At 50.4% G+C, this 10,973-nt stretch overlaps 1 protein-coding gene across 2 annotated transcripts in view; it reads left to right on the top strand.

Moving 5' to 3' along the window:
- The window catches only part of Cntfr (ciliary neurotrophic factor receptor), a 38,889-nt gene that overhangs the window by 1,060 nt on the left and 26,856 nt on the right, over nucleotides 1-10,973 (top strand). For both annotated transcript variants that reach the window (XM_010619240.3, XM_010619241.3), the window contains exon 2: nucleotides 7,893-8,005. The gene's annotated coding sequence lies outside the window, so the exon portion shown is untranslated. The remainder of the gene's footprint in view (nucleotides 1-7,892; nucleotides 8,006-10,973) is intronic.

Raw genomic sequence — 10,973 nt, 5'->3', positions numbered from 1 at the left:
CGCGGCCCTCGTGCGCGCTCGAAGAGTGAGGGGACACGCGTGGATCCGCGGCCGGGGGAGGCAGGAAAGTTCACGAGAAACTTTGCCCACAAACTCGGGGGCGGGGGCGCAGAAGTGGCCCCCCACGTTCGAGCGCGCCAGGGGTTGGGCGTGGTAGGAGTACGGCTGGACAATCGGCTGAAGGGAGGTGGCTGGAGCGGTTTGTCCTAGTGTCCCCGTTCTTCCTACCCTTCAGTGGCACGCGCCAGGTCTGGGAAAATTCCAGGGTTTGGGGGGTCGTCTTAGTCCCTGCGCACCCAAAGGCAGCTTCTTTCTAGAGCAAATATCTGGACTTCAAAGCGCCCGGGGGTGTGAACGGGCGGTTGCGCGTCTGCCAAAGCTTGTGTGTCCGTGTGAATCTGCCTGTGTGTGTGTTCGTGTGTATGTGTGTGTGTGTGTATGTGTGTCGGTGTGAGCCTGCCTGTGGTTTTCTCATGAGTTCTGGATGTATCTCCATGCAGTGGGTCTCCTCCAGTGTGTCTCTTTGTAAGTCCCCTGGTTTGTATGAGTCCGCCTGTGGTGTATCCCCAAGTGTCTCTTTGTGAGTCTGCCGGTGTGTGACTCCTGTAGTGCGTCTCTGTATGAGCCGGCCTGGGTGTCCCTGTTGCTTAGAGTAGTGTGTTTCCCAGTGCGTGGGGGGCTGGGCCGCGGGGAGGTCACCAGACGGACAGCTCTCCTCTGCTCCTCTCCTCTCCCGAGCCTCTCCTTCAGCTTCTAGCTCGATCGCTCGCTTACTTGCTCCCTGGGCCCCCTCCCCCTCCAGTAGCTTCGGGCAGGCAGGACTATTTCACGCCTTGTTGAAAATTCAGGATTTTCTTTCTCTTTCCGTCTAGTCTCTCTCTTTGAGAATTATCTGTGTGTCTGTGTGGCTTGCAGCTTGTCTGAAACATTGGGTATCTGTCTGCATGCCGTTGTAGGTGTGTGTTTGTAATACCAGTTGTTTTTGCCTTTGTTTTTTGGTGTGTTTGTGTCTGTGTCATGGGGGTGTTTGTGTGGCTTTAATCACTTTGGTGGTGAGAGTCTGAAATGCTAGGTGTGTTTGTGCATCTATAATTGCCGTGTGTCCAGAAGCTCTGAAACACTGGGTATGTGTGTCTAACCCCGGGTGTGATGGTGTGCTATTGCATGTGTGAGGATGGTGCTTAAACAATTGGATGGTCTTATGGATGTAGGACTGGCTATTGCTTGGGGGGCGGAGGGGACTGTGTGTCTCAAACTTTGTCCCTGTCTGCACTCTCACAACCCACAGAAATCCTCTCAGGTGGTTCTTGAAGCTCTGGTCAGGACTGGTGAGATGGAGCAAAAGGTTCATATTGTCAGAGCTGATTCTCCAACTAGGACCTTGAGCCTCCACAAAGACTAGGAGTTTAAAGTTCACACTTGGGACTTCCTGAGGCTCTGGAATTCATACTCAGTGTCACACTGGGACACTTAAAACTCATTCTAAGGTCTCAGGATGTGCACTCCTACTCACATGCCGAATTACACCACGACAGTGGGGCTCACATATAGCTTCACACTTATATTCTGAGGCTCATCCAGGTATGCACTTCAGTCTTGAGTTTACACTGAAACCTAAAACTCACACTTAGAAGCTGATTGGGAGACTCATACTAAGACTCAGGACTGTCCTCACATTGGCATTTACATTCTGAGACTCAGAGTCACACTAAACTAAGGGGCTCACACTCACGCTCACAGGGAGCCTAGGGCTCACATTTGAACGCAAGGACTCTTAGACACTGCAGTTCCTAGTCAGTCTCACTTCCATCTTGGGGGTTCACATTCAGAGTTACACGTCCACATTGGACTCACATTCAGACTCAGAAGGGCCCCTGGTGCTTACTCAGATTAATGCTAGGATTCAAGTGGAGAATCTGGTCAGATTCACAGAGTAACCTGGAGCTCACATTGGGACTCACATCCGGATCTCGGTGACTTCCTTACATTCAGATTCATCTTAGGATCTTGGAGTTCACATTCAGACTCCCATTAGCACTCTAATGTTCACACTCAAGATTCTTCCTTCCATCTTGGGATCATTTGGATTTACACTAAGATCCTGATATTCACATTCATACTTAAATGGGTGCTGTGGGGCTCACACTCAGACTTTAAAAAGAGCCCAGTGTTCACATGTGGACTCATATGGGACCCCTAGCTCATACTTAAAATGCCATTAAGACCAAGGACTCACACTCAGACACTTACACTAGAACTCACTGACTTGTTTGGTACTCCAAATTTACACTTCAATGCTGGAGCTTTCTTACATTCTGACTCACTGGGGCTTATAAAATATATTCCCTGGGATCTAGATTCATACTCAGACCCATAATTCCATCTTGAAGGTCACACTCAGAGTGACATTAGACTCAGGTACTTATGTTAAACTCACATTTCCGGGGCTCACAATCAGACCTAAATTAAAATTGTGGTGTTCACAATCCCCGTGGAATTCAGAACTCAGTCACAGGTACCCATGCTTTCCTTTGGTTTGTAGTATGTATTAGGGCACTTAAAATTTGGAACAGATACTACTACAAGACCTGACCTCTCCAAAAGATGGGGAGGAGTTGGAACAAATATTTGCTTACATCCCTCACTTGGACTGTGGGCTGGGGGACGAGGGGTAGGAAAGATACAGTTAAACCTCCCTGCCTTGTGTTCCACACAGAAGTAGGCTCTTGGCAGGAAAGTCTGAATGACTTGATGGTACTGAAGTGACATGAACCCTCAGAAGCCTCCGTGTGCCATACATATCCTCCTTAAATAATTCTGGACATCTCCTCTGTGGTAGAAAAGGCCAGATGTGGGGAAATAAGATGTTCTCCCAAGACACCCTCCGAGTTCATCCCAGCCATTCTTAAGATGGGAAGGGTAAGACTGACCTGGTTAGTAGACCTCTGGTACCAGGGACTGTTCCAGGGTGCTGAATATATAATTCCGAGAGATGGGAACCCCCAAATCTGTAGTGAGAGCTGGAGGAGGAAACTGGGCCAGATTGCACCTTCCCTCCTCTACCATAGCCAGAAAAGGGAAGGGGCCATGTTAGGTTATATTTTACAGTGTTTCTGGAATGCCTGTTGAGCTCTATCCTTGCTCAAGGAATCCTAACTCTACTCTGCCGGAGAGCAGGAGCCCTGGGGTGCCTAGGCTGCCGCCAGCCTTGGTATTCCACCTGCCTTAGAGATGTGGCCCTGGACTTTACATGCCCCTTTCTATGGAAACCAGTCCATGGGTCTACCTGAGGCAACTATTTCCCCTTGGGACCTCACTCAGTTGGGACCTGGCCAGCATGCACCTCCCCCCAGGCTGAGATGGCTGGGCTTTAACTGCTCCCTGGCCCTGAAGGGGACACATGCTCTCCAGCTCCCTATGGGGGTGGGGGGCTTGGAGGCAAGGCGCCCTGCTCTCTGCCCCCCCATGGCGAGTTGAAGTGTAAATGAATCGGAAACATATGGAGTGGATTTTCTTTGAAATGCAGATGGGTTGGGGGGGACCATGTGTGCCTGGTTTGGGGGGGTCCCTGAGAGTAAAGAGGCTGAGGAGAGCTGACCCCTCCTCCAGACCCACCATGGGGAGGGGGTGTGGGGGAGAACTCAGCTGTGTAAACTTGTGGCCCTGGGTGACCACACCCACACGGACTTGGCTTCCTGTGGGGAAGGGCTAGAGAGGCAAGTGGTCCCTGTGGGTGGAGAGCCTGTGGTCATCATTCCTCTACCTCTGCAGAGGGCAAAGGAGTCACTAAAGCACCGAGCTCTCCTGGGTGTGTTTGTGGGGGGGTCACCAGAGCCAGGAGCTTTGAGGGCAAAGGGGTAGAAGGAGGAGCTAGAGCAGATGTGGGAGAAGAGTCAACCCTAGAGCTGGGGCTAGCACTTACAATAAGAACTGAAATTACGTTATGGAGGTGACTTGTGGCCAGCATGAGAGCATAACACTCAGAGTGGCATAGTAGTTGCCTTTAAGCTTGACTGGGACCCAGGTACAGGGTCTGCTTTGCTGTAACTTGTTCCTGGCACAGACCTGGTACACAATGGGAGGTGCTGAATATGTAATTCTGAGAGATAGTAGCCCAAATCATTGAGTGCACAATGCATCTTTTTCCTCTCCTATCAGACACAGTGCTTCTATCAGACCGTGTCCTCACTCCCTGTATAGTGCTTGGCAGGAAATAGGTGCTCAATAAATGTTGAAGACGAACAGGGGTAGAAGGGACCTTCTGGCATTTGTGCTTTAAGACCCACAGCCCCTGTTGATCACCCTGCTTGGCTCAAAGGAACCCTGAGTGGTTTTTAGGCTAGACTACAGGAAGAACTTCCCTTTACTAAGAGGAGTGTAGAGGATAAGTGCCTTAATCCTTGGAAAGGTCAGAATGAGGGAAACTGAGGCAGGACAGTAAGCCTGATTCTGTAGCAGAGGCCGATGATCACTCTGCCCTCTTTTCCCAGCTTCAGGATTTTTCAGAATGTTGGGAAGTCTTTTATTTCCCTGTGGTTGTGAGCCTGTTCACTACTCTCTCTAGGTCTGGGATCACAGGTTTGTGTAACTGCTGCAGGCAGCATGGACTGTGGATAATGGTTATTAATGTTTGTCTGAGAACACAGTTTTTGGACCCTGTAATTAATCCATTCCCTCAGAGCCCAGGAGTTGCCAGTGTGAGCTGGTGTAGCAGTGGCTGTAACTTGGTCAAACGGAGACAGAGAAGGAGAGACTCACACTTATTCAGAGCCAGAAGAGCCTGGGAGAGTGTGCCAGGGTGGGGAAACTGAGATAAGTATGAGTAGGAAATGCACAGACAGAGCCTTTGTTATAGATGGAGCAAAGATTTATGAAATTAATGGTGCCATTTAGTCAAATTATGGTAACATTCAGGGTAATTGGTTATCCTTCACTGCAGAGAATTTCCTTCTTAGAGAGTCTGGAGATACATCTGATAGCAGACATAAAAATCAAGTAGTCAGTAGGAACCCTTTCAAGTCCAGCTTCAGGATGTTCCACATAAATATTTGGCAAAGAGAACAAAACCTTCCCAAGTGCCCTTTTCTGAGCCACTGCCCCATCCCTACCTCATCTGAGCCCTTTCTTGCAGCCAGAGTCCCAGTGTGGCTCTTCAGTCTCTCTTTTATAGACCTTCACCTCACTTCTGGTTCCCATGTCTTTGTGTAGTCCCTCTCCCAGAAGGTACTGCATGGTGGTCCCAAAAAGGCAAGAGGAGCCCAGTGTCAGGGGGCAGATGCCATGTGACCTTGGCCCATGAGCTGACCTTCCTGGGCCCCTCCGTGAAATTGCAGGATGGGGGGGCTGGGCCCTGGCCCAGGCTCGGAGAAAAGGCGGTTTTGGCACCCATCCAGCCCCCTGACGTCAATGACTCTCCAAATAATGGAATCAATATTGGGGAGGGGGGGGCAAGCGTGAACCAGGCCCCAGCGATTAGAAACAGATCAGCACAAACCCGCAGCTGATTCTGATAGAGCTGCCTTGGCGCTCTAGGGTGGAAGGCCTGGAAGGAGGTGGACCTGGGGCGGGGCTCAGGAATGGAGAGGTGGAGCCACCCAGTGTCCAAAGCAGGAGGGTACATACGCCAGTGGGCAGAGGCTGGGCTGTTGGGGGTTGGAGTGATAGTGTGGGGAGCCCTTGTCCTAATCCCTTCCGGCTTGGACCCTGTGGAGTTACAAGGCTAGGTGATTTGTAGACGGAGACTTCTTTCAGCTAATGAGGGGTAAAGATTGGGCAGTAAGAGTTCATCTCCCTATATCACAGATCCTGGCCTCTAGGCCATATTAAGGGTCACAGGTTATACAAAGATAGGTGGGAAAAGTTCTAAGTGAGGTGACTTTGCCTGGAGCCAAAGGGCATTAATAAAAAATAGCACAATGATGGGTATCCCCCTCAGACTGGAAGTCTGGCCTCTTCTGTCAGTTTATGATCTCTCAGCCTCCTAGAAGGCAGCAGGTGAGGATGGAGTGGGTTATGGGGTCCACGGGGGGCTGGCCTGCCGCAGCTGACAAAAAACAGGAAGAAGGGCTGGGGGAGCAGCTGTAATTACGAGGCATTTATTATTAATCAGATGAAATTGCTGGAAGCAGCTGGTGTAATGTGCGTAGCGATACAGACACTGCATGCTTCCCTCTAACACACACACACACACACACACACACACACCACAGCCTGAGCCTAGCTTGCTTTCATTTTTTTTCTGGTGAAGGTCAGATGGGTCTATGAGTATCTCTGTGCCTGTGCATATCAGTATGTATCTGCATGTATTTTCATGTCTGCCTGTGGCTTCCTCTGCCTCTATTGTCTCCTTTTCCAACACCTCTCATTCTTTGGCTTGATATATGTCTCTGTCTCTGTCTTACCCTCTTATCTCCCTATCTTTGGGCCCTTGTCTTGGTGTGTCTGTATCTGTCACCATCAGCCAGGCTGTCTGTAATACCTTGTTTTAGTTTTCTGGTTTTCCCTCTGGTGTCTCTGCTTCTCTGAGCAGGTTTGGATGACACAAAATCCCTTTCTTATAAGTAATGTGTTTAGGAACCTAATTGTACCTTTGACAGATATGTCTAGGATCTGTTGGGGGCAGGCAATTGGATCCTGAGGAACTCCTGGGATCCTGTAGAAGCTGAGGGGTATATTAAGTGACTGGACTGTTCAACACCAGCTCCCTTACCAGCTACCAATTGTGTGACTTTGGGCAAACTCCTTTTGCTCTATGAGTCTCAGTTTCTATAAAATGCAAACAGGATTATCTCTGAAGGCTAGTTTGAGAATTCAGAACAAAAGTGTGAGTTAAGGACTTTCCACAGTGTCTGGCTAACCAACGACATGAACAACTAGCTGTTGGGATGTAGCTAAGTGAATGGGTACTTCCCTAGTATGTGTGAGGTGCTGGGATTGGTTCCCAGCACTGCAAGGAGAGGGAGGGAGAGAGAGAGTGTGCAAGTTAGTTATTATTGGGAAAGGCACAGGCCTAATGAGCAAGAGAGCTACAGAAGCAAACTGGTAAAGCAGAAAGGCTTTAGAGCTAGATATGGACTCAAATTTAGACTATAGAACTTTTTGGGGCTGGGGATTTAGCTCAGTGGTTCCACCACCCGCCTAGCAAGTGCCTGCCTAGCAAGCACAAGGTCTCGCATTCAATCCCAGGTACCACAAAAGAAAAAAGGGAAATAGACTACAGGACTTTTTCACTCTATGGTCTCAGGCAAGTTTTTTGTTGCTGTTGTTGTTGTTGTTTTGGCACCAGGGATAGAACTCAGGTCCTTGCACTTGCGAGGCAGGCAGCAGAACCACTGAGCTAAATCCCCAGCCCTCAGGCAAGTTTTTTAAACCCCTATGAGTCTCAGTTTTGTTATCTGTCAAATGGGAAGAATAATAGAACTTGCCTTTTGGAGAAGTCAGGAGAAATAAATGAGATAATGCATAAGAGGTACCTAAACAGTTGCTGGCACATAACATGCTCAAAAGTCATAGTGATAAAAAGAAGAGGATGTTATGATAGTGAGGGTTGATGCCATGCTTGTGACCCTGTGTCTCTGAGTGTGCATGCACGCATGTGTGTGATATTGAGGTGCTCAAAGCTGCAAACTGCTTGTGTGGCAACTTTGGATCATCTGTGTGTATATATCTAGGAGTGGTGTCAGGCCACCATCTCTGGCCTTCCTTTGTCCTTGTGGTTCAGAACTAAATTCAACAAGGTGTGCTGGAGCAGTCTGTACTATTCTAATGTCTCCCTTCCAAATGTTTATCCAGTATGCTACTGGTGAGGGGTTGTGAGTATGGCATGAGCTCTGAGTTGAACTAAGATCTGTGGCTCTTCTGTGATCTCTGATTTGTGTCCTTTGTCATTCTAGAATCCAGCCTTGTCATATCATCCACCCCCTTGGTTTTGGAAGTCCAGGGAAGAATTTGGTCTGGAGGAGGAGGAAAACATTGATGTGCTTGGAGTGCAGCTGGTGGTGAAGAGGTAGGTGCTGGGGCCCTGGCAGAGAAGGTCAATCTTAGGGCATCAAGGTGTATTGGGGCTGTAGGTGTGAGAGACATGAGTAAAGTACCTGAGATTCTTTCATTTAATTCCCTTGTCATTTTACCTCCTGCCATTTGGGATCTGCCTGGCTTGGGTCTTTTCATGCCCTTTGATAGGCCCAGAGAAGGGAAGAGATTTACCCATGGTCACAAAAGCAAGGGCAAAACCAAGCCAGGAAACTGGCTTCTACATTAGGGGGCTGAACTGCAGATATGGGAATATGTTTCTGTTTCAGTGTCTTCTGAATTCCTCTCTGACCCCAAAACATCACTCTGGCTTGATTAGGGGAGCAGCTGGGCTTAGAGATGCAATGGCAGGTCGGAAGGTCCAGAATCTTCTGGGGCCAGCTGTGGGGCTGAGTCTAACTCTGCTTCATTCAGACCAGGCAAGGCCCCTGGATTGGCAGCTCAGGGGTGGGGACATCCAAGGAATCAAGGCACTGGAGCGTAACGGAAGGGCCTATTGTCCAAAACCCGCCAGAGGCCCACAAAGGCCGGCTGGGCTTTTCATCTCAGCTCCCAAACAGACTGGCCATTTTCCTGGCCTGGGGCAGCAGGTGTGGGTACGTGTGTGTGTGTGTGTGTGTGTGTGTGTGTGTGTGTGCACGCGCACGCGCACTAACTCTTCAAAACTAGGGGTGGGGTGTTGATGGAGTGGGGTACCCCAGGCACACATGGCCTTAAAAGGAACTTAGAGGGAACCCAGGCCCAGGAGAGGAAGGAGGAAGGGATAACTGTAAAGATATAAGGAGTTTAGTTTCCCACTCCACTGTTCCCAAAGACCTAAGGACATGGGGTGATATATGTGATAGAAGTTCATAGAAGAGTGGGGTCAGGCAATGGGTTTATAGTCTGATAGATGATATTTATGGCAGCGCACCTGGGAAGTCTGAACATCTACTGGGAAAGTGGGCTACTGAGCTTTGAGCATAAAGGATCCTCCCCCAAATTGGGAACACCTTAGGGAGTCAGGACAGGGACTGGGAAAGATGAGGATAGTGCTCACAGCAAGAGGGACTGAGGCCAGACAGCAGGAAGAACTTCCTGCCAGTGAACAGTAGCTCAGATGCCATGACCCTATCCCTGGGGATCTCAGAGGATCGAAAAGAGCAGGGGAGCTGGAATCACCCCAGGGGCCAAGGGTGAGGCAGCTTCTGTGGGGGCTGAAGAGAAGGCCTAGGAGGGAGGATTCCACATTTCTAACCACCCTCCCCCAGCAGCACCTCTAGCATCACTTTAAAAACAGCTTTTTAATTTAACAAAGTGGATGAAAAACTGTTTTTGGAAATAAAAGATATCTGCTGTCTCCGAGGCTAGCACTCAGCCCTTGCAGAGAGCCTCTCTTTGGGTTCTCTGGGCTGCTGGTGCCTCTTTTCCCTCTCTCTCCCTCTCCCTCTCTCTCTCTCTCTCTCTCTCTCTCTCTCTCAGTTGTTTTTTGTGTTGGTTTCTGCTCTGCAGTTCCCCACCTTCCCCTTGGCCTCCCATCACCTCTCTCCATCTCAGCATCCATGGGAGTTTCACTCTCAGTCTCTCATCTCAGTTCTCTGCATCTTCTGTCTCTCTTCTTCCAGTCTCTCTCTTCCGGGGCTCTCTCCCCCATTGGTCTCTGTCTCCCAGCCTGTCTCAGTCTCTGTTTCCCTCCACCCCCCTTTCTTCTCCCCCAACCCCAGCTCTAAATGGGTCTATTTAAAACGCCCGTCGCTGCCAAGTCAGAAAAGCGTCTCCTGATAAAGCGCATTAGGCGGAGGGAGGAAAGAGGAGGGAGGAGGAGGGCGCGGCGGGGTGGACAGATTGATCCAAGCCTGTAACCCCATTAATCAGGCAGTGTGGATCCCCCTCCCTCCCCTAGCTTCAGCCCCTTCTGAGCTAAAAGCCCCTTAAATATTTATCACCCCTCCCCCATGGGGGTGAGGGGAGGGGTTGTGGCCCTTGGTGTGAGCATCCCCAGCTGCCTGGTGGCCCCAGCCCCACGCGTGTGCATGTGTGTGTGTGTGTGTGTGCGCGCACTGCACTCATGTGTACATGCGTGGGTGTGCATGCCCAGTAGGCCCCAAGGCCCAGCTGTTGACTTGCCCCACCACCACCTGGGCAGCCTGCTCCCTTGGATAGCTCCTAGGGACCCTAGGGGTCTGGCCCTTCTCCTTTCCCTCCTGAATGGAAGCTTGGTCAAGCAGATTAGAGAGACTACGGCTTAGTTGGAGGTCCTCATCACTACCCAATAGTTGGCATTTGCACTGTTATTCTGGAGGGTAAGACTACGAGCTGGGGTTCAATTCCCAGATTCCACCCAATTTTCAGTGCACGAAGTAATTTGAGGAATAATGGGGGGGCATTTTCCTAAAGTGCACAAAAGTAACTTGAAAGGCTATAGGAAGTACCTCTTTTCCCTCCAAGTTCCCTTCTCATATCACCTGTGAATGGTTGGTGGTCTTCCATACTGTAAAAATGAGATGACCTGGACTGTGGGGGGAGGGTGACCCATCACCTAGTCCAGGAGACTAGAAAGGTCACCCAGAGCTGGGACTGGGTTATGCTTCTTACTGCTTGGATCTACCACGACAGCAGAGGTCAGCCCTGAGACTGTCAGTCTCTTGGGGTGGCTGGAGGCAACTTCATTTTGGGAGAGCGGTAAGGCCCTACCACCCCTGGGTGTGAGAAGGGGCCCGAGAGCCGAAGGGTCCCTTCTCTCCTCCCCTCCCCCTGCATCAAGTGCCACATCTCCTCCTGACTCAGACAATTAGATTCAAAGGATGACCTCACTGCATGCCGTCCCTCTCTCGCTCCCTCCGCTCGCTCGCTTGCTTGCTCGCCTGCTCGTTCGCTCTCGCTCTCTCGGCTCTCGCTCTCGTCGCGCTCCTTCCTCCCCTCCTCCCCAGCCCGCACGCCGGCCGCCTTGCTGCACGAGGCTC

Source organism: Fukomys damarensis, unplaced genomic scaffold, assembly GCF_012274545.1.
Source record: "Fukomys damarensis isolate Sample0158 unplaced genomic scaffold, DMR_v1.0_HiC HiC_scaffold_36, whole genome shotgun sequence".
Taxonomy (NCBI): Eukaryota; Metazoa; Chordata; class Mammalia; order Rodentia; family Bathyergidae; genus Fukomys; species Fukomys damarensis.
The sequence above is the reverse complement of the archived record's forward strand: the minus strand, read 5'-3'. Positions and strand labels throughout refer to the sequence as shown.